Genomic DNA, 27,368 nt, shown 5'->3' on the forward strand with positions numbered 1-27,368 from the left:
TGAATGGCATTTTACCAGGAAGGAACATCTACAAGCCATTATTTAAACTTTATGGGTAACTGAACATAATGCAGCTAGCTACATTTGGCCAACACCATTCCACTTCACTCCATGTTAGAGAGAATGATTGCTGGTTGTTTACCTGCCAGAAGTTCATCACTTGGTGGGATGAAAAACAAATCCAGAAGAAACCACCAATTGATTTCTTTAACTTGTCCCACTTTAAAATCTTACTGAAGATTTTACTGAAGCACAAAGGGTTTAGCATCAGGTAGCACTAGTGGTGGGTTTCAAAAAATTTTAGAACCTCTTCTGTAGGTGTGACCTGCTTTGTGGGAGTGGCTTGCCATCCATGTGACTGGGTGGGAGTGGCTTGCCAGCCATTTGACTGAGTGGGTATGACTGGGCAGTCATGTGACTGGGTGGGCATGGCCAACTTGTAAAATCTGGTGAAACTCACTTAACAACGCTCTTGCTTAGCAACCAAAATGTTGGCTCAGAAACTCTGGCATTTGAAGCATGCAAGTCTTAAAGCTGCCAAGTTACAAGACCCTTGCACCCCTAACTCTTTAGAAAAAAACCACAGGGTTGTTCAAACTTGACAGCTTTAAGACTTGTGGATTTCAATTCCCAGAAGTCCTTCTCCAGTCGTGTTGGCTCAGGAACTTTGGTACTGAAGTGTGCAAGTCTTAAAGCTGTCAAGTTATAAGACCCTTGCACCCCTAACCTTTTAGAAAAAAAACCCCAAGGATGTTTAAACTTGACAGCTTTAAGACTTTAAGGTTTAGATAGGACTCTTAGAGGTGGGTGGGGCAATTGATGAGCCAGCCAATCAGTGAGCAGTGGGTGGGGCAAGCGTAATACGGATGGGCGGGGGGAGGAAGCTGGAACCGGTTCTAAACAGCATGGTAGATTTGTGGAACCTCTTCTATAGAACTGGCAGGAAACACACACACACACACCCCCTGGGTAGCATCCACTTTTCTACCAACATATGGCCTAATGGAAAGCATTTACATCCATGGTGGGATTCAGCCGGTATGCACTGGTTTGGGCGAACCAGTTGTTAAATTATCTAGGATGCTGGCAGCAACCCATATCAACCATTAGCACCAGCTGATGTTATTTGTGATGCATTTTTGAATGTTCAGTTGACTGAGCTTCATGTTTAATGAATAAAGTAAATAATAATAATAATAATAACAACAACAACAACAACAACTCTGCTGTTGCCGGTCCCAAACCCGGATGAGAAAGGAGGAGGGTTGGGGTCAGATTGGCAACCTGGTCCCATAAAATAAAATCACTAACCCATACAATATGGTGAAAAAAATGAATAAGAATTTCATACCACATCAGTCGTCGTGCGGGTTAACAAGGGCCACGGTGGATGTTGAGGTCCCTGGGCAGCCGTCGACAAGTGGGCTACAAGTGGACCAGCCAACAAAATGACAAAAATATAATGCAGATGAAAATCGTGCCATAATGGCCTGTTATTACAACTCAGAGCCAGAAAAAGAGGCTATTTAAAGCAAAAGTATGGATTATGGAAACAACAATATCCAGATTCAAATGTTAGTGAACAATGACTAGCAGATCAAAGGCAATTTATTATACGGAATAAAGTGTTTAGTGAAGTTGAACTTGAGGAAATACAGGCAATTTGCAAAACTAAAAAAACAACATCACAAGCGGAAACAACTGATACTCAAGACACAACTAAAGACATTGTAGTAGAACTCCCAGAAGAAGCTGTCGGGGCAGAAATAACAACACTACCACCAGAACCAGTTATCATTGAACCAACTGATGAACTAACTCAAAAACAAAAAGAATTGAAGGACAAGATCATGCAGCATTTTCTGTCTAACGAGGAAAGGCAATGTTTACAATCATTAAAAACTGTGCCTAAGAAAATTTTGGCCCCTATCATGGAAATGCTTAATGCAGTGCTTTCAACAATTGAATCGGGATCCATTTGGAAACAAATCACTTAATGTACAGTGCAGCTGTAGTAGTCACTAATTAACTAGGCATTAAAATCAAAGCACCTAGTCACAAAATGGAAAAAGCATCAAAGCCATTGGCAACAAACAAATGCAAGTATTAGAAATAACTGAGATGGTCAGAAAATCAAGTAAAAAAAGTAAAGAATTGGACATCACCTGGAAATGACCAATTACATGGTTTCTGGCTAAAATATCTAACCAGTTTACATGCAATATTGGCCAGGCAACTGAATGAAATTTTACAAAATGGTCAAATTGATGAGTGGTTGACAACTGGAAAAACATACCTTCAAATTACTCAAAGGCATTATTGCAGATAACATTATGGATTATTTGGAAACTAACAACATCTTGCCAGTAGAGCAAAAAGGCAACAAAAGAAGGAGCAGGGGCACAAAAGATCAGCTCCTAATTGATAAAATGATATTAGAAAATTGTAAGAACAGAAAAACGAACTTGAATATGGTCTGGATTGATTACAAAAAGGCATTTGACTCACTGCCACATAGTTGGATCATAAAATGCTTAGAAACAACTGGCGTTAGCAAAAATATTACATCCTTTACTGAAAAGGCGATGAAACAATGGAGAACTGAGTTGGCAGTAGGGAATGAGATCTACGGAATGGTTAATATCAAGCGAGGAATTTTCCAGGGTGATTCACTTTCACCTCTTCTCTTCATCATCGCAATGATCCCACTATCAGTAATCTTTAAAAAAAAATGAAATTAGGCTACCAAACAGCCAAAGAAGCTTGAAAAAATTTCGCATTTACTATATATGGATGATTTGAAACTCTATGGAAAGTCAGAAATAGAAATCCAATCATTGACAAACACAGTCTAAGTATTCAGCACCGATATTTCAATGCAGTTTGGCATGGTAAAATGCACCACTGTATCCATAAAAAGGGGCAAAATCACTGCATGTGAGGGAATTGAAATGCCCAATGGCCAATTAATTAAGTGCAAAGAAAATGAAGCCTACAAATACTTAGGAATTCTGCAGTTGGATAACATCAAGCATGGAGAAGTAAAAACTATTGTCAGGCGAGAGTACACCAACAGAGTTAGGAAAATTTTGAAATCTAAATTGAATGGTGGCAATACAATCAAGGCCATAAATACCTGGGCAATACCAGTTATAAGATACACAGCTGGTATAGTTAACTGGACACAAGCTGATTTGGACCTTTTGGACCGAAAAACCAGGAAACTAATGACAATGCACTACAGTTTACATCCACGTGGTGATACTGATAGACTATATCTGCCCCGAAAATCAGGTGGCAGAGGATTATTACAAGTGAAGCAAACAGTTGAAGAAGAAAAACATGCACTGGCTGATTATTTAAAAGAAAGTCAAGAACATCTATTAATCGAAGTAAAGAACAAAAATCTACTGAAGGCCCAACAGACGAAACAAGATTACAGAAAAGATGTGATAAAATCAAGAATGGAGAGTTGGCAGAACAAAGCACTGCATGGCCAATTTCTAGAAAAAATAAAAGATAATGTGGACAGTGAACAAACTTGGTTATGGTTAACAACAGGTACATTAAAGAAAGAAACAGAGTCACTAATCCGGCTGCGCAAGAACAAGCTATCCGCACAAATGCCATTAAGGCCAAAATCGAAAAATCCTCTGATGATGCCAAATGCAGACTTTGCAAAGAAGCTGATGAAACTGTTGATCACATACTCAGCTGCTGTATAAAAATCGCGCAGACTGATTATAAATTGCGGCACAATTCAGTAGCACAAATGATCCATTGGAATTTGTGCAAAAATTATAATATTAAAACAGCAACAAACTGGTGGGAACATCAGCCTGAAAAAGTCACCGAAAATCAGATGGTCAAGATCTGTGGGATTTTCGCATACAAACAGACAAAATACTGGCGCATAATACACCAGACATCACATTGGTTGAGAAAAATAAGGTCACAATCATAGACATCGCAATACCAGGTGATAGCAGGGTCGCTGAGAAGGAACATGAAAAAATCGCAAAATACCAGGACTTAAAAATTGAAATTCAATGACTATGGCACAAACCAGCAGTGGTAATTCCAGTGGTAATTGGCACACTGGGTGCTATTCCAAAAGCACTGGAATTACATTTAAAACAGTTAAAAATTGACAAAATCACCATCAGTCAAATGCAAAAAGCCGCACTGCTTGGATCTGCACGCATATTACGAAAATACGTTATGACGTCTTAGGCCCCTGGGTGGACCCGACTAGTAACCAATGCCAAATCCGGCGAAACAACTGGCCGCTGTGATACAATTGTACAACAACAATAATAATAATAATAATAATAATAATAATAATAATAATACTCCGCCGTTGCCGGTCCCAAGCCCGGATGAGAAAGGAGGAGGGTTGGGGTCAGGTTGGCATCTGGTCCCGTAAAACCCCCCCCCGCCAACCCATACAATATGGTGAAAAAAAACAAATAAGAATTCCATACCGCATCGGTCGTCGCGCGGGTTAACAAGGGCCGCGGCGGATGTTGGGGTCCCTGGACATCCGTCGACAAGTGGGCTACAAGTGGACCAGCCAACAAAACGACAAAAATATAGTGCAGATGAAAACCGTGCCATAATGGCCTGTTACTACAACTCAGAGCCAGAAAAAAGAGGCTATTTAAAGCGAATGTATGAATTATGGAAACAACAATATCCAGATTCAAATGTTAGTGAACAACGACTAGCAGATCAAAGGCGATTTATTATACGGAATAAAGTGTTTAGTGAAGTTGAACATGAGGAAATTCAGGCAAATTGCAAAACCCAAAAAACAATATCACAAGCGGAAATAACTGATATTCAAGACACAACTAAAGACATTATAGTAGAACTCCCAGAAGAAGCTCTCGGGGAGGAAATAACATCACCACCACTAGAACCAGTTATCACTGAACCAACTGATGAACTAACTCAAAAACAAAAAGAATTGAAGGATAAGATCATGGAGCATTTTCTGCTTAATGAGGAAAGGCAACGTTTACCATCACTAAAAACTGTGCCTAAGAAAATTTTGGCCCCTATCATGAAAATGGTTAATGCAGTGTTTTCAACAATTGAACCGGGATCCATCTTGGAAACAAACCAGTTAATGTACAGCGCAGCTGTAATAGTCACTAATGAACTAGGCATTAAAATTAAAGTACCTAGTCACACAACAGAAAAAGCATCAAAGCCAAAGTGGAAAATCCGTTTAGAACAAAAAATCAAAAAATTAAGGGCAGATGCTAGTAACTTAAAGAACATGCATGAGCAACGGCTTAAAAACAACAAAATCATAGATCGGCTAATCAGACGATATAGATTGGATACAAGAAACATCAATGAAGCTGTAGAGATTGTAAAACAGCAGATAACAGCAACAGCTAGAAAAATTGAAAGATATGAGGCACGAATCATCCAATATAAACAAAATCAGCAATTTCGATCAGACCAACGGCGTTTTTATCAAAGTCTTAATGTAAATGGTGACACCAAAAGTGAAAAACCAGAAAAACAGGCCACAGTTGAATTCTGGAAAGAATTGTGGGAAAATGCAAAGGACTACAACAAGGAAGCAAAGTGGATACATGACTTTGAGAAAAGCATTGGCAACAAGCAAATGCAAGTATTAGAAATAACAACTGAGATGGTCAAAAATCGAGTTAAAAAGGTAAAGAATTGGACATCACCTGGAAAGGACCAATTACATGGTTTCTGGCTCAAATATCTGACCAGTTTACATGCAATATTGGCCAGGCAACTGAATGAAATTTTACAAAAGGGCCAAATTGATGAATGGTTGACAACTGGAAAAACATACTTGATTCAGAAAGATGCAGCTAAAGGAACAACACCTGAAAACTACAGACCAATAACATGCTTGCCAACAACCTTCAAATTACTCACAGGCATTATTGCAGATAACATGATGGATTATTTGGAAACAAACAACATCTTGCCAGTAGAGCAAAAAGGCAACAAAAGAAGGAGCAGGGGCACCAAAGATCAGCTTCTAATTGATAAAATGATATTAGAAAATTGTAAGAACAGAAAAACGAATTTGAATATGGTCTGGATTGATTACAAAAAGGCATTTGACTCACTGCCACATAGTTGGATCATAAAATGCTTAGAAACAACTGGTATTAGCAAAACTATTACATCCTTTACTGAAAAGGCGATGAAACAATGGAGAACTGAGTTGGCAGTAGGGAATGAGATCTACGGAATAGTTAATATCAAGCGAGGAATTTTCCAGGGTGATTCACTTTCACCTCTTCTCTTCATCATCGCAATGATCCCACTATCAGTAATCTTAAAAAAAATGAAATTAGGCTACCAAACAGCCAAAGAAGCTGAAAAAATTTCACATTTACTATATATGGATGATTTGAAACTCTATGGAAAGTCAGAAATAGAAATCCAATCATTGACAAACACAGTCCGAGTATTCAGCACCGATATTTCAATGCAGTTTGGCATGGAAAAATGCGCCACTGTATCCATAAAAAGGGGCAAAATCACTGCATGTGAGGGAATTGAAATGCCCAATGGCCAATTAATTAAATGCAAAGAAAATGAAGCCTACAAATACTTAGGCATTCTGCAGTTGGATAACATCAAGCATGGAGAAGTAAAAACTATTGTCAGGCGAGAGTACACCAACAGAGTTAGGAAAATTTTGAAATCTAAATTGAATGGTGGAAATACAATCAAGGCCATAAATACCTGGGCAATACCAGTTATAAGATACACAGCTGGTATAGTTAACTGGACACAAGCTGATTTGGACCTTTTGGACCGAAAAAACCAGGAAACTAATGACAATGCACTACAGTTTACATCCACGTGGTGATACTGATAGACTGTACCTGCCCCGAAAATCAGGTGGCAGAGGATTATTACAAGTGAAGCAAACAGTTGAAGAAGAAAAACATGCACTGGCTGATTATTTAAAAGAAAGTCAAGAACATCTATTAATTGAAGTAAAGAACAAAAATCTACTGAAGGTCCAACAGACGAAACAAGAATACAGAAAAGATGTGATAAAATCAAGAATGGAGAGTTGGCAGAACAAAGCACTGCATGGCCAATTTCTGGAAAAAATAAAAGATAAAGTGGACAGTGAACAAACTTGGTTATGGCTAACAACAGGTACATTAAAGAAAGAAACAGAGTCACTAATCCTGGCTGCGCAAGAACAAGCTATCCGCACAAATGCCATTAAGGCTAAAATCGAAAAATCCTCTGATGATGCCAAATGCAGACTTTGCAAAGAAGCTGATGAAACTGTTGATCACATACTCAGCTGCTGGAAAAAAATTGCGCAGACTGATTATAAATTGCGGCACAATTCAGTAGCACAAATGATCCATTGGAATTTGTGCAAAAATTATAATATTAAAACAGCAACAAACTGGTGGGAACATCAGCCTGAAAAAGTCACCGAAAATCAGATGGTCAAGATCTTGTGGGATTTCCGTATACAAACCGACAAAATACTGGCGCATAATACACCAGACATCACACTGGTTGAGAAAAATAAGGTCACAATCATAGACATCGCAATACCAGGTGATAGCAGGGTCGCCGAGAAGGAACATGAAAAAATCGCAAGATACCAGGACTTAAAAATCGAAATTCAACGACTATGGCACAAACCAGCAGTGGTAATTCCAGTGGTAATTGGCACACTGGGTGCTATTCCAAAAGCACTGGAATTACATTTAAAATAGTTAAAAATTGACAAAATCACCATCAGTCAAATGCAAAAAGCCGCACTGCTTGGATCTGCACGCATATTACGAAAATACGTTACGACGTCCTAGGCCCCTGGGTGGGGCCCGACTAGTAACCAATGCCAAATCCGGCGAAACAACTGGCCGCTGTGATACAATTGTACAATAATAATAACAATAATAATAATACTTGGTTGATATCTAGGACGCTGGCAGCAACCCGTATCAACCATCAGCACCAGTCAATGATATTTGTGATACATTTTTAAATGTGCAGTTGACTAGGTTTCATGTTTAATGAATAAAAGAGATTATTGTTGTTGTTGTTGGTATTTATTATTATTAATCACAGTCATCCAGATGTTCAGACTGAGTTTGGTATTTTTGTCTACCTATCGAGTCCTTACCAAGGACCTGGGATAAGGATAGGAATCTGGGATAGAGAAATCTGGATGTTTGATGGTGTTATAGATATCATTGCAGAATGGAAGCTGTTCCAAGTAAAGCCGCCTTCTGCAACTGACTGATGGCAAAATTGTCAATGTCAGTGGTGTTCAAGTGGTGCTCTAGTTGTTTTGGCATTGCACCCAAGGCGCCTATTACTATTGGTACTACCATTGCTTGCCTTTACCATAGTCGTTCTTTTTCTATTATTATCTCTTTTATTCATTAAACATGAAGCTCTGTCAACTGAACGTTTAAAAATGTATCACAAATATCATTGATTGGTGCTGATGGTTGATACTGGTTGCTGCCGGCATCCTAGTATCAACCAAATATATTATTATGATATACTTTATTCATTAAACATGAAACTTAAGTCAACTGAAAATTCAAAAATGCACCACAAATACCATTGACTGGGGCTAATGGTTGATACAGGTTGCTGCCAGCGTCCTAGGTATCAACCAAGTACCTTTTTAAGATGTATGATGTTCTGAGTAGCACACTTTTTGCAGTTCTGCTGGTGTTATTGCAGGAAGCTGCAATTTCTTGATGCATTTTATAAAATACTTGGACATGGTACCAAGATGACAATGGGTATCACTGTTACATGTTTCATCCATAATTGCGTAGTTTTGATGGCCAGGTCGCAATATTTCATGATTTTTTCCAGTTCTTCTTCTTTGACTCTGGCAACTCCTGGTACCGCGATATCAATAAATTATATGTTTCAGTTTCCTCAAAATGCATTGAGTACCAAATTTGATGAGTTTCAAAATAATTGAGTTCCAAGATACCACTGCACTTCAAATACTAAGTCTGTAGTGATATTCTTGTGATGTTAGGTGCTTTACGGATATTCCTACACCAGGATAGACAATCCTTTTGAACCATTGCATTCATTTCAAATCAAGTGTGAATATTTTGAAATTCTGACTATTATTGGGGAAGAGAGTTTTGCCTAATTAGAGAGCGAATGCCTATGTGGGTGTGACCATTCACAAAATACTCATGTCTCAGAATGCAAAATAAAAAGAGGTTTCTGTGTAGATTTGGTTTAATGTGTTCCAAATGATTTATGGTTATTTCGCTTTGTTGGGAACACAAAGCAGAAGCATATTCCCAGCCCATATCCTTCATGCTGCTCCTTGTCATCCTGCTTTTGGTTTTGTTTTGTTTTTTTGTTTTGTTTCCTGGAACATAAGTAGGCATCTTTCCAAGCAGAGCACTGGGCTTCAGCCATTTTTATTAATGCCCGATGTTAAAGGCTGGTGCTTTTCTTTGCAGCATGCAAACTTGCCATTTGTTTTTAATGAAAAAAATATTTTAAAACATGAAAGTCGAGGGAGTCAGGGATCCTGCCAGGCACCGACAGAGATAACCACAGGCATGGAGGTACAAGGTGCTTAGTATATTTACAACTAAAGAAGAAAGAAAGAAGCAGGGAGTTTTAAACACAGACAAACATACATTCGTACTTCTATCATGCTTCATTTTAAATACACTGGGGCAAGATATATTTGTGAATGGATAATTAAGGGAGGGGGTTAACATTTCTTATTTTTCCTAGGGGAAAAATAGACACTTTTAAAAGTTGAACATTTTTATGAAGTACTAAAATACTGTTCATTTAATGAATTTCATTTTAGTTTTACACTTTAAAGTACCATGGTACAATTAAAAATAGAGGACTGAATTACATTTGCAGTAAAAGAATGTGAGAAGCCAATTCTTTTAACTGCTTACTTAAGGTGCCTCTGAAAAAAAAAAATTCAAATTCTATTCTTGGTGGCAAATAGCTTTAAATATTACTTTTTATTCCATAACTTTATGTTGCCACTCTCAGGTTATTTAATTTGCATCATTACTCCTTATTCCTAAAGTAGAATTGACAACAGTGGAGTTGTAATGGAGTAAGCATCCAATTAGGCTAAATCTCTGGTTGCAACTAAAGCTACTTGCGTATGATGATAGCAGCCACAGTTGTGAATATGCTGAGTGTCAGGCAAAATGTGTATATCCGGTTACCTTATTTATATAAATATGTATACATTGCTTTTCCGCCCACGGATAACACAGTAAATACTTTAAAAGTATACAATCTGCTTTAACCTTATTATTATAATAGTAACAACTGAAAGGGAGCCTAAGAGCTAATATGCTGAAACAAATAAATATAGTCAGTCCTTTACTGTTAATGGTCAGACGGAGAGTCCCTTAAACAGAAGTCATCTCCTAATCCAGTGTTTCCCAACCTTGGCAACTTGAAGATGTCCGGACTTCAACTCCCAGAATTCCCCAGCCAGCATTTGCTGGCTGGGGAATTCTGGGAGTTGAAGTCCGGACATCTTCAAGTTGCCAAGGTTGGGAAACACTGTACCTAATCTGCAAATACTCACATGTAGAAAACTTCTGACAGCGCTGTTACAGTTGTGAGTGACAGAAGACTATAAATAGAATTCTTTATTGGCCAAGTATGATTGGCACACAAGGAATTTGTCTTTGGTGCATATGCTCTCAGTGTACATAAAAAGACAAGATACATTCGTCAAGAATCATAAGGTACAGCACTTAATGATAGTCATAGGGTACAAATAAGCAATCAGGAAACAATATCAATATAAATCGTAAGGATACAAGCAACAAAGTTACAATCCTGCAGTCATAAGTGGGAGGAGATGGGTAATAGGAATGATGAGAAAACTAACAGTAATAATAATGCAGCCTTAGTGAATAGTTTGACAATGGTGAGAAAATTATTTGTTTAACAGAGTGATGGCTTTCAAGGGAAAACTGTCCTTGTGTCTAGTTTTCTTGGTCTGCAGTGCTCTATAGTGTCGTTTTGAGGTTAAGAGTTGAAATAATTTATGTCCAAGGTGCGAGGGGTCTGTAAATATTTTCACGGCCCTCTTTTTGACTCATGCAGTGTACAGGCCCTCAATGGAAGGCAGGTATGTAACTTTGTGGTGTGCTAAAAGACCCTATCCTTAGCACTCACACGTCCATGCACAGAGAAAGATATATATATCTGCTCTTGCATTCTGCCTTGGCAATAATGGATATGCAATGCATCATTTTACTTCTCTTTAATTTTCTACTATTCTTTATTCATCCAAACCACCAGCAACATACACAAAACTCAGAAAATCAGAAAGTGTATTAGCATGTCTGAAAAGCAACAACAAAAAGAATAAAACAAAGAAACAATGCTGAAGTATTCCAAGAAGATTTCAACAAGGGAGTCAAATTGTACTGAAAAAGACTTGAGAACAGAAGCCAACTAGAGCTAATTTTAAATGACACTGGAATTAAGTGTGCTAAATAATAGCATTTTAACACAAAATGTTGAAACTGTATCGAACAATATAAGTAGTTCACTAAGTATTTTTGCAATGCACAACATATGTGCTATATTTCTTAAGATCTGTATAATGCGTCACACCTGAATCAAATGGTCAGTAATATGTAGAGAGATCTATTTAAATGTAATATCTGGTGACCATATTTTCTTCTCTGTTCTCATAATGGAATGACTGTTGCATGTTCTTTATTATGTAAATACTAGCAAAATATTATTTGTTTGTTTGTTTGCTAAATTCACATGGCTCCCCCTCTCACCCAAAGTGACTCTTAGCAACATACAATAAAACCAGGAATTAAAACATTTTGCAAATAATGCAGATAAAACCAATGGGAGAGAAGATTTTTATATAAGGTATAACCAGCATGGACGCTTTGTGTTACCAGGAGATTCCCCAGGCTTGCTAAACAAAATATATGTTGAGAACTTTAGGGAAAGCCATAAAGGATGGGGCTCACATCACCGCAGAAGGGATGATGTTCCTCGGGGTGGGTACAATGGCAGAAAAGCCTCACTTCTTAAATGGACAAGGAATGAATGAAATACTTTTCATTTTTTCTATTTTCCTTCAATTTATTATATTTTATTACAAAAGATATACAAAGATAAACAAATAGTAACATATAAAACTAGTGAACAACAATAAAATAAACAAAAATAGAATAAAAGAAAGATTCACTCAAATTTATTTGTTTTATATATATGTATATACACACAGACACACACACATACATACATACATACATACATACATACATACATACATACACTAAGCACCTAAAATATAAAACACACATATATGTTGTGTTGTGTTGTGTTATGTTATGTTAAATTATGTTATGTATGATTTTTTCACAAACAGATAAGTTGCATATCTACAAAAGTCCATCCTCAATATCTGGATAAAATTGGTTTTCCAATTTCTTTGAATAATTATTTTGGCAGTTCCCGTGGCTGCTACATACTTAATGCCTCAAATATAGTCAGATTCCAGAGTCTGCAAACAAAATTCAAAATAACATTACTATTTTAAGGGATTTCCCATAAATATTATCCATATGCTATTACAACTCTCCTTTTTTTAACCTTCAATTGGATGAAATAGTGCATCATAGGGCAACAGTTTTTGAATCGGCACATCTCAAATGAGTTAACAATTTTGACATAGATGGCCAGCCTTCTATGATTGAGCAGCTCTCTCTCAAAATAGGAGAAGGGATACAACATCATTGATCTCTAATCTACAACATAGCCTTTTCAACAATTCCAAAAAGGCTCCATATTCAATTGCACCTCTCAAGTGATCCTTCCTGAGGACAAAGATACATCTCCAGGTGACCTTAGTGACTCACTAAAAGAATGCAAATGACCAGCTGTCTGCAAGGAGTATAAATCTTTCCCCACCATCCAGACAGAGCTGAAGAAGCTTCTTGGATGAGAAGCAAAATGTTTTCAAAGAAAAAAAAACAGAAAGTCCAGTTGCCGCTTAAAAAAACACCTTTGGGACACCCATTACCTGGATGACTGAGAATCTCCATAGACAATCTTTAACAACATTTAAAAAAAAATTTGTAAAGACCTGCTGTAGAATTCCATTAAATAACAGCATACCCAAATGATGACAAATCCCCTCCAATATATACATCCTCTTGCACCCTTGAGCTAAGATATTGAGCTTAAATTGAGCCCTCTCCCCCTCTTCCTCTCTCCCTCCACCCTTTCTCTCCCGTGTGCTTGCCTGCATGTGTGCACACCTGACAATGAGCACATTTGCTTGTTGTTTATCTTTGCTTTCTGCAAGGATTGTGGTGGCAAGATCACAACCTCATCATCATGACACATGGCAAAGTCACAATAAAATCCTTATGTGTGGCTGAGTCTCTCGTTCCCTGAATCGGAGCCAAATTGGATTTTATGCCTTATCAAACACTGAAGAAATATAACATTTCTAATGCTGGGAGATCTGTTGGAGCAGTTACCGGAAGGATACTATTTGCTTCTAGCTTCTGCTAATTTGGGGATCTTATTTACACTAGCCTTGTTGCCTATTCCATCATCTTTTATATCATGTCAAAAATTTATTCCAGCAGCTGCTGTTTAGACAATTTTTCCAAAGGGCTCTCTTTTTAAAATTTTAAATGGTTTTGTGTGGCTTTAATGTTTTGCCCTGCCTTTCTCTCAAGTACAGCTTTCTCTCCGTGTACTCTTTGATAAAGATAGTTTAGAATGCCCATAGGATTGCTCCATTTGGAAAACATCCTATAGACATAATTTGCTGGAGGCAAGTTGCAGACAAACCAAAGTTCCTTTAAATTAAACTGAAAGAAGGGAAATCCCATTTTATTAGACCCAAACAGACTTGTCACAAACCAGGGCATATCATCATATAAGACTGCAAACTATTGATCTTTTTCTCATTGTCATGCATAATGTTAGCGCTTTCTTGTCAAATTGAGTCCTATAGATTCTTTTAACCAGAATTTGACTTTGGGGCAAAGCATGACATCAGTTAGGTTATATCCACAATCTTCTTTCCTTTCTTTAGGAGAATTGCAGAATGATGACAGAGGTCAGAAATCGAGCTTTGGGTTCCTGACATATGGTACTGACTGAAAAGAGTTTAATGTTTAGACATTTTTATTTTGCCTTTTCTATACCGCTAACAGCCACAATATAGCAAGACTAACATAACACAAATGGAAAGGCTGTTTTAAGACATACATGAACCAAAGATGTACACACAAATGGGCGTACCTTTTAGGGACGTTTGTAACAAAGTAGGAGAAACTGTGTCAAGAACAGTTTTTCCAACCAGAATCTCTCCAGTTTGACATCTTCCCACCATCCACTGTAACCCCAATTTCTAGGAAGTCAGGAAGGCTGAGATGCAATCACTTTTCTTCAAATAGCTTCTTTGCCAAAATCAGACTAGCTCCCATCTTGAATTATTTCCAGAAAGTATTTATAACTTAGTCCTTCTCTGCTGTATTGATTGACTGACTAGAATTATTTGGGTTTGAATGAATCAGAATCAATAATTATTTCTAATCATCTGGCTATTATTAATTTATTTTTCTCTAATTTATTCTTATTCTGGGTGGTTATTAGTATTGCCTATTCTACTAAATAGGCAATTTTCTTTTTTTCTTTTTTTCTTTCCTCCTCCTCCTCTTCCTCCTCCTCCTTCCATAATACAACAAAAATACAGCAAAAATATTTGATTTCTGTTATTTAAACTTTCTCCTGAGCCAAGGTGGCGCAGTGGTTAAATGCAGCACTGCAGGCTACTGCTAGATCAGCAGTTCAGCGGTTCAAATCTCACCGGCTCAGGCTTGACTCAGCCTTCCATCCTTCCGAGGTGGGTAAAATGAGGACCCAGATTGTTGGGGGCAATATGCTGACTCTCTGTAAACCGCTTAGAGAGGGCTGAAAGCCCTATGAAGCGGTATATAAGTCTACTGCTATTGCTATTGCTATTGCTCCTTCTCTCTCCATCTTAAATAATAATGTGAGGGAAAGAGTCTGAACAAAGTTCTTATCTTTAAGTTGTAGAGTTAGTCTTTCATCTTTTTATATTTTCCATGACTATATATATATATATATATATATATATATATATATATATATATATATATATATATATATATATACATATACACATACATACATACATACATACACACACACACACACACACACATACATGTATATATAATATCTTCACAGCATTGTTCTTTTTAATTGTACATTATTATACAATTCTACTTCATATATTTATGCTTTTTATATATTTCCCTCAGTAATCCAAAAATAAAGAGTTGAAATAGAATTTAGATTTTCTGAATACACTGGAAAGTTATGGATTTGAAAAAATCTCCAACATTCTTTTCAAACATGGTGTATTTCTGTCACAACAATACATGATTCATATAAATATGCATATTACAATAACAGGTAAGAGAATAATAGTAATTCTATACAAATGAAATAAATATGTGTTTAAAGAAAAATACAAATTTTTCACATCTTAAAGTAACACTGAACAAAAAAACCCAGCATGGCTATTGTGAAGGAAAATTATTGTTTGCCATTTACACATTTCCCCTATGTTTTATAATGTGTTATATTTTATATTATAGCAACCTGTGCCACTTATAGTTATCCCTTATGCAGAAATTCTAAAATCCTTTTAGGAATCAATTGCTTCCCATTTTCCTTGCAGAGATAACCTGTACTCTAAATATCTTGTTATCAGTATTGGATCAATACACTGCTAAGTCCTACTTCTACAAGAGACTGAGAAATTTTTATTTAACACTATTGCATGCTGAGAATTTCTACCAAATAAATTTACTTTCCCTTTAATTCATCCCATCCCAATCATTACTATTATAATAATATCGCTTTATATCCTGTACCAAATTATTAATTTGCAATAAAATATGGGTCAGGTTTTTCTCCTTTTTTGAAATTAGGGAACAAAAAAATGCCCCTAGATAAACAACTGTCACTTTAAAAATGCCCTTGTCATTACTACAGCAGTCACTACTATTGATATTCTACTGCAGCAGCATTTAATCAACAATTAGTCAGAATGCAGAGTTTTCAAACTGAGTACTTTGCAAACAGAGTAGAGCTAAGTAGCTGTACTTTCCTTGGGAATGTGAAATAGATCATTTGGAGGAGACAGAAACACTAATAGACAGGTAAGATATTCTTTGTCTTGGAGTGGCTCAGAAATGATTATGTTGAGTAAACCTTGAAGTTTTTCCTCAATAGTCCAGAATCCTAGAATCCTGGAGAAATATGAAACAGTTTAGTCTCAACTCTGAGGGAAAATACTTTTATGTTATTTGTCTGGACATTTTTTTTAAATTCAGAGATATCTCAAAAAACTTAGAAAGTCATGAGCTGAGGAAGAAAGAAAACCAGAATAGATATGTTTGAATATCTTAGTTTGTAAGAATGGGCTAATTTTCTTAGGTATTTCATCTGTTAAACTTGTCATAGCAAACCTAAATTTTGTGAACTAGAAATCTGTTTAAAACAAAACATCTATATAAAAATCTGACAAGGAGAAAATAATGAATCCAGCTGACTAGTCACCTGGATGTTGTTATTACTTTGCCTAGAATTTTGTGAAAAGATGAATGATTATAATCTTTTAGCAGGTGATTTGCAGTACCACCTTTTGAGGCCAATCCAATTGAGAATACCCAAGGTGATTTACCTCTTCATGGAGCCATTTCAGGAGGAGGGGACAAAAGCAAGACGTACTTGGTTTCATCTTTTCCTGCTCTGATTTTAATTTTAAATGCTGGGGAAAATCTTCTGATACTCTCAAAGCGTAAAAGTTGATTCTCATACAGTGCAAAAGCATGGTGTTAAAACTGACAATAGTAAAACCAAGAGACAGGTGGAAATTGGCCTTCCCTTTATATATAGAATCAATATCCAAACACTTTTGATTTGTGTGTATGTATGTATGTATGTATGTATGTATGTATGTATGTATAATGATTTATTAGCAGCAGGAACCAATATGTTCTCCCCACAGTTAACAAAAATGATTGCACTGGTGACCTGTTGGAGCCCAGGCTGTGATCTTTTCTATTTACTTTGAGCAGGAAATGGGGGACTGAAAATAAATATCCATCTCATGTGCTTTTATCTGGTCATGGGTACTTGGGAAAGACTCTTGGTTCTGCTAATACAGTATCTACTCCACTGTAAAGCTTTACTAAACATGAGTTGCTAGAAAAAGCTTCAAACCTGATTTTGTGGACTTCTAGAATGAGGGTTCTATAGGCTTCCAGTATCTAAGCTGGATTCACCAAGATTATGACAGCCCAAGAGTTCATGACAATAATGCAATTTATGTCATTGCTGTTGTTTCTCTAATTGTTATTGCCAACTACATATACAAAAAAATTATACTCTCAATCTGTTTTTTTTCTTCATTTACACAGGTGGATTTTTATCTACTTGCTTGCTTTGATCAGACCACTATGCTAACATTGAGACTTACAGTCACTTTCCATTGGTGGAAATCTATTACAATGATACACCTTGAAGGCTAATGAATTCCAATAGATTTCAGAGTGTTCTGGGAAATTTTCTGACTATTACCAGCAGAACTTTTGTTAAAATCTCAGTCCCTCTGTGGAATAGAATATGATGTACACAATTGATAAAATTGTTCCTTAGTGACCTTGGATTATTCAAAGTCTATTTAGCTTTTGATATGTAGCCAGTTAAATACAATACAGCAAAGTGAAAGACAATTAGAATTCAGGTGGAAGAAATCATTGTCACATATTTGACTGAACATTACCGAGTAATACTGTAATACAACACTGAGTAGTGCTGTTTTCCAAATGTTTGGGACTATTTTGATGATTACATAGAATCTTTGGTAGCTTATTTGTTAGACACATTTTATAGACACTTTAAAAACAATTGCTTACTCATCTACAGATTTGACAGCTTATTCCATAGAAGGATCCAAGGCATGGCCTGGTAAAAGGATTTGGACAAAGCTTTTAATAGAATGTAAACAACAATCTGTTTGTTCAACAATTGATCATCGTCATTTATTCTATCTAGCAGCAAGATCCGCCTAGAACTTAGAACTTAGAAAGTATAATCACAGGATCCGGGATGATTTGGTATATTGACCTAGATAACACTCGCCTTCTGGGAAAACAAGTTGTTCAAGTGATGGCAAATGAGTTTCATTTTTAGATTAAATAGATTTTATAAATCCTTTTACATTTATTTTTAGATATTGATTTCTGTCACAGTGTGATGAGGTTCTTTTTAAACTGGAGATGTATTTTTCTTCTCAACGGTGGCAATTGACACATAAAACTAGACTTTTTTTGCTTTTTATTATTCACAGTGCATCTATTTACAACAGGTACATACAACATAATCCCAGTATTCACCAGTTCTTCTAGTGTCAGGTTTCGTTCTAGGTTTTCTTCACACTAGCTCTTTTGCTTCCTGCTCCTTTCAACTCCACATCTCTCCCTGTTTCTTGGTATATCAAGAGAGAGTAAGAAGATAGGAAGGGTATGGATTTACTGTAACATGTTCAGCATGACTTGGCTTTCTCCTAAATCTGTTTAGCTGAACATCTATTGCTTCTACACTGGGGGAAGAACCTCTCACACAGTCTTCTGTCCAGTCTTTTGTCAGAAACTAGGGCTTCACTAATAACCAACAAATCTTATTCGGTCTTACATGAAGATACCATGTCTCTGGGTTATCACTTCTCTTCCTCCAAGGAAGCAACTGGTGGGCTTCTCTTCTTCTTCCTGACCAGGAACTGACAACAGCTCTGCTTCACTGTTCAATATTCTTCTCCAGCTCCATTTCACAGTCTTTTACTCTCCTCTCTTTCTCTCCTCCACTTCTTTCTCTCTTCAATTTTTAATTAGTCTGGCAGCATGAAGAGATGGGTGTCATCCAGTGGAGAAATTCATTTTTTTACTACTGGTTCTGTGGGCGTGGCTTGATGGGCACGGCAGGAGAAACATATTGCAAAATCTCCATTCCCACCCCACTCTGGGTCCAGCCAGAGGTAGTATTCGCTGGTTCTCTGAACTACTCAACGTTTTTGCTACCGGTTCTCCAGAACTTGTCAGAACCTGCTGAATTTCAGCCCTGGTGTCATTCCAGGACTCTAGTCCCCAATAGCTATATACCAGGCTGGACCAGTTGGATTCTTGTTCTACATCTCCCCACCATAGATTTGGCTAGCTGCCTTGGCTCATCAACCCTCATGACAGTACAATGGCTCTTCAAGACCATAATTTGCCCTACATGGTATCGGACCTGGCTACTTGAGAGACCGCCTCCTGCCAATTACCTCCCTGAGGCCTATAAGATCACACAGATTAGGCCTCTTCCATATTCCATCTGCCGGTCAATGTCGGCTGGCGATTCCCCGGTGGAGGGCCTTCTCTGTTGCTGCTCCGGCCCTCTGGAACGATCTCCCCGTTGAGATCCGGACCCTCACTACCCTTCCGGCCTTCCGCAAAGCGACCAAGACCTGGCTGTTCCGGCAGGCCTGGGGCTGTTGATTTGTCCAGCCCCACCCTCAGTTGTGAATGTTGTGTTTTTTAATGTTGTTTTGTTTTTGTATGTCCCTCCCTCCCCATTTTTTATTGTAAGCCGCCCTGAGTCTCCTTGAGAGTGGGCGGCATACAAATTAAATCAATCAATCAATTTATCTCTCTTTTCTCCCCGTACCAATTTGTTGACTCATACCAGACAAGTGCAGCCATGCCATTTACATGCTACACTCTCTGAGTGACATTCAGTATTATTTGTAGTATATTCATCTGGAGATGCTTCTTCAACTCACCATGGCTAGAACAGCTTTGTTATCGTTCTCTTTATACCTGGAATAGTGTCTGCAAAACTTGGTAATGAAGAATTTTTATTCAGCCCACAAGATTTCTGAGAGAAATGGGAGGTTCTATGGATATCATTTATTATCATGATGTTCCACATTTACATGAAACTGCTGAGTAAAATCATAAAGAGATTTACGTAAAGTGTCATTGATTGTTGATGACATATAGCTCTATTTCTCCTTTTCATCACAATGAAGTGAAGCAGTGAAAACTTTGAATTTGTGCCTGGATACAGTTATAAACTGGATAAGGGCCAATAAACTGAAGCTCATTCTGTCCAGATGATTTCCACGGAACTTGATTTTTTCTTAAAAAATCAAGTTTATAACCTAAAGATGTTTCTGAGTCATCTGAGACACATGAGGTACAATTGTCTTCTGTGGCATAAAATGACTTTTGCAATTTTATTATTTGACTAGAAATTGTAATAATCCATATTGAAGATACTTCTTGTGGGGAGGTCCTTGCGAATGCTCTAGAGATTTAAATGTAAAATATTGCCGCAAGAAGGCTGATTATAACCAGATATTATGTATAGAGCCAATTTTTGAGAATCTTCTTCTAATATCAACTCAAGTTGCAGTTATTAAGATACCTGAAGATACATGTTATTGCTACAAGCTCCTTCAAAGACTCTGTTGAGGGAGGTCACTAGTCATTTAGGAAGGAACTTTTCAGAGAGGCTGTCCAATTTTAGAATGTCATCTTGAGAGACATACTCTTTGGCATTTAGAGCACCATGCAATGATGCTTTTATTTTCTCTTTCCTTTTCATTTATTTTATATATTAATATGCATATGATAAATTTATACTGTATATTGCATACATACTTTTTAATTATTCTGGCTAGTGTTTTTTATTTTTTATTTTACTGTATGTTTTTATAAATGTGTTTGTTTATTTTTAAGATGTTTATATTGTACATTGCCCTGTGGAAATTCAATTTTGAAGGACAGATACAATTGAATAAATGAAATAGCAATAGACTTAACGTATATATCATTTTACAGTGCTTTACAGCCCTTTCTAAGCAGTTTACAGAGTCAGCATATTCCCTCAACAATTTGGGTTCTCATTTAACCCACCTCAGAAGGATGGAAGGCAGAGTCAACCTTTCACCTGGTGAGATTTGAACTGCCAAATTGCAGGCAACTGGCTGTCAGTAGAAGTAGTCTGCAGTACTGCACTTTAACCACTGCACCACCATGGCTCAAAGAAAGAAAGAAACCAGTTTCCAAAATGAAAAATGATTTTCCCAGCAGGAAGAAGAACAATGTAGAATAAGAAGCAATGGGTGGAAACTAATCAAGAAGAGAAGCAACTTAGAACTGAGGAAAAATTTCCTGACAGAACAATTAATCAGTGGAACAACTTGCCTCTAGAAGTTGTGAATGCCCCAACACTGGAAGTCTTTAAGAAGATGTTGGATAACCATTTGTCTGAAGTGGTGTAGGGTTTCTTGCCTGGACAAGGGTTGGACTAGAAGACCTCCAAGGTCCCTTCCTATTCTGTTTAAGATGATATGAAACTGCTCTATATAATATGCTCTTATGTAGCCAACTGTTCTTTTTCCAACTTAAACTAGCTATCCAAAGTTTCAGACAAAACAATGTCCAAGTCCTGTTTTAGAAGATCTTTTTTTAATTGGAGACACTAGGGACCTTCTGCAAGCAAAGCTTCTATCCTTCCTATTCCTTCCAATCTGTCTTGATTGCTAAATGAAGAAAACCAATAAAAATGCTAATAACAAAGACACCCTTTGCTTATTTAGATGTAAGTCCTGCTGAGTTCAATGGGACTTCCTATTAATTATGCCAAAGATTATAGTCTTAGAAGAAACTGGAACAGATAATGTGTAGCTTTTTCTTTTATGTGGTCTGATTTTAAGATCTTCCCCCAAAGAATTGAAAAGCTGTTCTCATGTTAGTAAATCTCTATTCGAAACTTGTTTTTTTAACTTATGTCTTTGAGGTAATGAATAACATTATTTTTACTTCTGGTGGAGGTGATCAACCAATCTCTTCACCAAGAGTATATCTATCTACCTAGAAGGGGTGATAGATAGTTCTGAAGTTTCCTATTTTATATAAGGTGAAGAATATATATATAGAATAGAAAAGCATAACTCAAGCATCCTCTTCACCTACATTCATGGTCCATGTTAAGAAGTTTAAACCATTCAATATCCATCAGTTTTATCTATAATATGACAGCAGCTTATTGTGGACCTCACTAAGCCTTTTCACACTGGCAGTCATGAAGGTCTGTGGCGCATGGTATCAAAATTTGGGTGCCCTGATAGATTCATCCTGATGGTACATCAGTTCCATGATAGTATGACGACTCATGTTCTGGATGACAGAGAAGCATCAGAGGCCTTTCCTGTTACAAACAATGTCAAGCAAGGGTGCATGTTAGGACCAACCTTGTTCAGCATAATGTTTTCAGCCATGCTGTCAGATGCCTTCCAGAATAGTTCCTTGGGAGTTAGCCTGAGATGCAGGACTGATGAGAAATTGTTCAACCTGTGAAGACTCCAGGCTGTCACCAAGATAAAGGAGACTGTGCTATGTGACATCCGCTTTGCTGACGACTGTGCCCTGAATCAGAGCAGGAAATGCAATCCAGTGTGGACAAATTTCCAGCAGCATGTGACAACTTCAGCCTCCTTATCAACATAAAGAAGACCCAAGTGATGCATCAGCCAGCTCCAAAAGCCCAACACCAAGAGCCCACCATGAGGTAAAGGGAAAGCTGCCCTTCACACCATGGCAGCACCCTCTCCATGCAGTGACAATTTACATTGCGGTCAACTACAGAATCACCAAGACAAGCTCTGCATTTGGCAGATTACTGACCAACAAGTGGGACTGGCGTGGACTAAGCCTTGCTACAAAGCTCAAAATCTACCGATCAGTAGTGCTAACTACCCTGATGTATGCCTGTGAGACTTGGATGTATAAGGAGCCACGCTAGGCAATTGAACCACTTCCACATGACCTGCCACCATACAATATTGAGGATATGGTGGCAGGACAAGGAGCCAGACACAGAAGTCCTCTCCAGAGCAGGCCTGCCATCAGTTCACACCCTGCTGATGAAAGCTGCTCTATGGTGAGCTATCTCAAGGAAAGCGATTGCATGCAGGATAAAGGAAGCAATACAAAGACACCTTGAAAGCCTCCTTCAAGTCCCTTGAAATTGACACCACCTCCTGGGAAACCCTGGCACAAGATCGATCAACATGGCACACACTGATCCATCAAGGCTGCCAAACATCTGAAGGCAGAAGAACAACCATAGCACAAGAGAAGCAAGCCAGAGCTCCAAATACTGCAACAATGGTGTCTACACATGTCTTCCTGACATGTCGCAGAACATTTCATGCCCATATAGGCCTTACCAGCCACCTGCGGACACATCGTGGACAGCCTACAACCTGATAGATGTCAAGGTCCTCTTTGAACACAATGGACGAACATCATAAGAAGCATAAACCTAAACCATTCAATATCCATCAGTTTTATCTATAATATGACAGCAGCTTGACTAAGCAAAATATTCCAAGAAATCGACATATTTAAAACTTCAGTATATAAATTTGATGTCCATCTTTGCTAATCTTTGCTAATCAAGGAGAATCACCATGTTTCTTTTTCTCTTTTGTTCTGGGCTAGACCAGGAAACTATGACCTTCATTCCTCAAAGAAGACATAGCTCAAATGCAGAAAAGTTTTGGATTTTCAGAACTGGGTGGTAAGAGAAACAATTATTTTATTTTTATTGTTATGTATAAGGCTCTACGGTGCTTCTTATTCCATTCAGAAGAGTATTTTGAAAAATGAGGGTGTAAGAACATTGCATCTGTCCAAGACACATCAAACAAGGAGCTACAATTTATCTCTTCCTAAAATCATGTATTCGAAGTGGAAAACTCACACCAATAGTTATGCTATCCCAGAAAAAAGACAAGGCTGCCTTAACGAGTTGCAGACATGCTTCTGCATGTTTTGAGCTACCTCATCCAAACTGAACCTAAAAATTACTGAGTCCTAACTATTCATATATTTCTTCCACAAGTTTACTGCATCTACTATTACTGTAAATTTCATCCAAAGCTGCAGACCTCACAATCATAAAATGAGCCTAACTTTTGAACATTGTTATTCTTTTTCTATTACACTTTCTTTTCTTTGCTTGAAGAAAAGTGCATAACTCAATTTTTTGTCAACTATTGTGTGGCAATGTTCTATACTGTATACTGTCCACATACGGTGAAAGCTTGTGGGTGTGAGTGGGAGGACAAAGTTCAACTTGTACTGTAATTATTGATAGCCATATTCAGGGGACATCTTCATCTATTTATTTTGCATACATGTTGGCCGTGAGTTCATCTCAGAAGGCCCAGCTGCCTAAATCCCTTTGAAGTTACAGTCATGTTGGGAGATTTTAAGCAATTCTGCAGGGATGCCCCAGTTTATTGGATCATTATCTTATTCCCATGAATTGACACAAATAGAATTCTCATAAAGTTCCTTCTTTCTTAATTATGGTTATAAACTATCAGAATTTTTTTTTCAGCTAAGCTTCTCTGCATGTCTGCTTGAAATTAAATGTTCACATGATACACTAAATCCTTCTCAATTTGCACTTGTCAATTTTCTTATTCATCCCCAGGACCTTTGGTTGGTTGGTCCTCAAACTGGACCAACCAACATTTTATATTAAGACTTACTCCAATTTGAAAACAGCAATTAACCATAATTTTAAATTAGCATCCCAATGCATGCATGCATGCATGCATGCATACATACATACATGTATGTATACATACATACATGTATGTATACATACATATATATATATATATATATATATATATATATATATATATATATATATATATATATATATATATATATATATCTTCGTTGATAACGGATAAGAGCCTGTGGCCTAATGGCTAAGATCTCTGCCTAGTGTGCCTAGTATGCCATATAGCCCAGGTTCAAATCCCAGTAAGGGTATGGCTAGCTGATGAGAGCTAAATAGCTTGAAATAGATCTATACTAGTCTCCCTTTATTTATTTATCAGCACAAATAAACACACACACACACACACACACACACACACACACACACACACACACACACACACACACACATATATATATATATATATATATATATATATATATATATATATAAAAAAATATTTGGGCATACCAGGGTTTGTGACACAATACACACACACACACACACACACACACACACACACACACACACACACACACACACACACACATATATATATATATATATATATATATATATATATATATATGTAAAATATTTGGGCATACCAGGGTTTGTGACACAATACATACACATACATACACACACACACACACACACACACACACACACACAAAAATAGCACTCACACATCATCACGAAATATCCAGAACTGTAAAGCCTACAAACTTGAAATTTGGCATGTATGTTCCTCTTGGCTTCTAGGAGCTCGCTAAGAAAGAATTTTTTAAAATAACTATCAGATCATCTGTATTCTTTATACAGTATTATATTAACATGTGTCAATGCTAAGGAGTTAGACATTCTACTCCCTCTCCCCACCTGAAAGGAACTCTGTTCCAACTGTCAGTTGACTTATATGAGCATGTCCAGTGCATGACTCATCCGGCCTGTGGGCTGCCCCAGTCACATGGTTTCATAGAGAAGCACGGGTATCCAGCTAGTGCTCTCATAGATTTGGAACAAACAAAATATTGGCTTAACCTATATTGTTAGTAGGCATTTATGGTTGATAGGAGACTAACTTTGAAGTTTGATTTGAACACAAATGATGTTTTTAGGACTATTCCTTGTCCTTCAAAGGGTTATATGGAAACAGAATGTTCCTTTCAGTAATAACCTGATAATACTAAATCTTAATTCTATAGTCGTTCTAATTATTTAGGAACAAGTTTTTCTATTTAATCTCACTTGTATATATGACTTGAATTTTATGAGTTTGTCTTTTAAACAGGAAAAAAATACTGCTTGACGCAATCATGGATTTAAAAAAAAATAGTCAAATCTCTTGTTTAATATGATTTAGTAGAGTTAACACATGGAATATGTATTCATAATCTTAATGATGTGCTTCTCTGAAGAGTTAGATTTTTGCTTTTTCTGTTTATATTAGAGTAATAATATACCTACTTATTATCTCAGAAGGTAAATTATAAAAATTAAGCCTTAATTTGTTAATTAGTTACTAGCATACAGCTTTCCAAAGCTACATTCATTCAAATTATTCTCATTATTGGAAAGAATATGGCAAGAGTGCATATGTAATTGTCATTACCATCATCGTTAGGAAGTTTGACATTTTAATATTATCTGGACTTTTGTCTTCATAACCTACTACAAAGAGCTGACCTAAAGAGGATTGATGCTTAGTGAAAAGAGGAATAGCCTTTGAATTCTGTTTCTTATTATTTTCTTAGCTGCTGTTACATTCCCAAATAAAGAGAAGGCATCTCTTGAGTGCAACAAGAAGCAATTTTGTAGAAAGAAAGGAAATTATGCATCTCACTGGTAACTTAAGTTCAAATTCTACCCATTATGACTGGAAGCTTCTATGTTTTTTACCAGCCCTTCAGGGTAAGGCATATCAAGAATCAGACACCACAGAGATTTCAGAAATGTTTTTTTTATTGTTGAAGGGTATAATAACAGAATCTTTACGTCCACTCCAACTTTCTCTCCTTCCATCTTGTGTGTGTGTGTGTGTGTGTGTGTGTGTGTGTGTGTGTGTGTGTGTGTGTGTTCCAGCATAACTCTGGAATGCCTTGAGCAATTTTAACAAAACTTGGTACACAGATGACTTACTCTATGGAAACAAATACTATGGGGGGTAAGACACCCTTAAAACCCCTTAGTGGATGTTCTGTTAAAACACAGCCTGTTATGCCTTAAAATGGCTTCTTCACTGTACTCTACAAAGGGTTCCCTCTGGTAAAGGGAAAAATCCAACATTAGAAATTATATTTGGTCCAGACATTTCCCCCCTATAAATAAATATCTGGGCAACATCAGGTTATCGGCTAGTCGTAAATAAAATCAAGCTAAAGTTACTTTGAGTTTTAATATGTGTTCTCTGGAAAAAGAAAGTGATTGTCCAAATCATAACCACTCAAAAAAAACTCATCACCCCACATCAAACCACTCAGATAGCACCTAGAACTTCCTTGCACCAAATATTAGATACAATTATGTCTACCTAGATCAGAAACATTTACCCATACAACACCAGTCTTTCAATGTTGAGCTTGATATGAGCTATCCGAAAATGATCAAAGGAAACACCATTT

Source organism: Thamnophis elegans, chromosome 11 (genome assembly GCF_009769535.1).
Source record: "Thamnophis elegans isolate rThaEle1 chromosome 11, rThaEle1.pri, whole genome shotgun sequence".
Classification (NCBI taxonomy): Eukaryota; Metazoa; Chordata; class Lepidosauria; order Squamata; family Colubridae; genus Thamnophis; species Thamnophis elegans.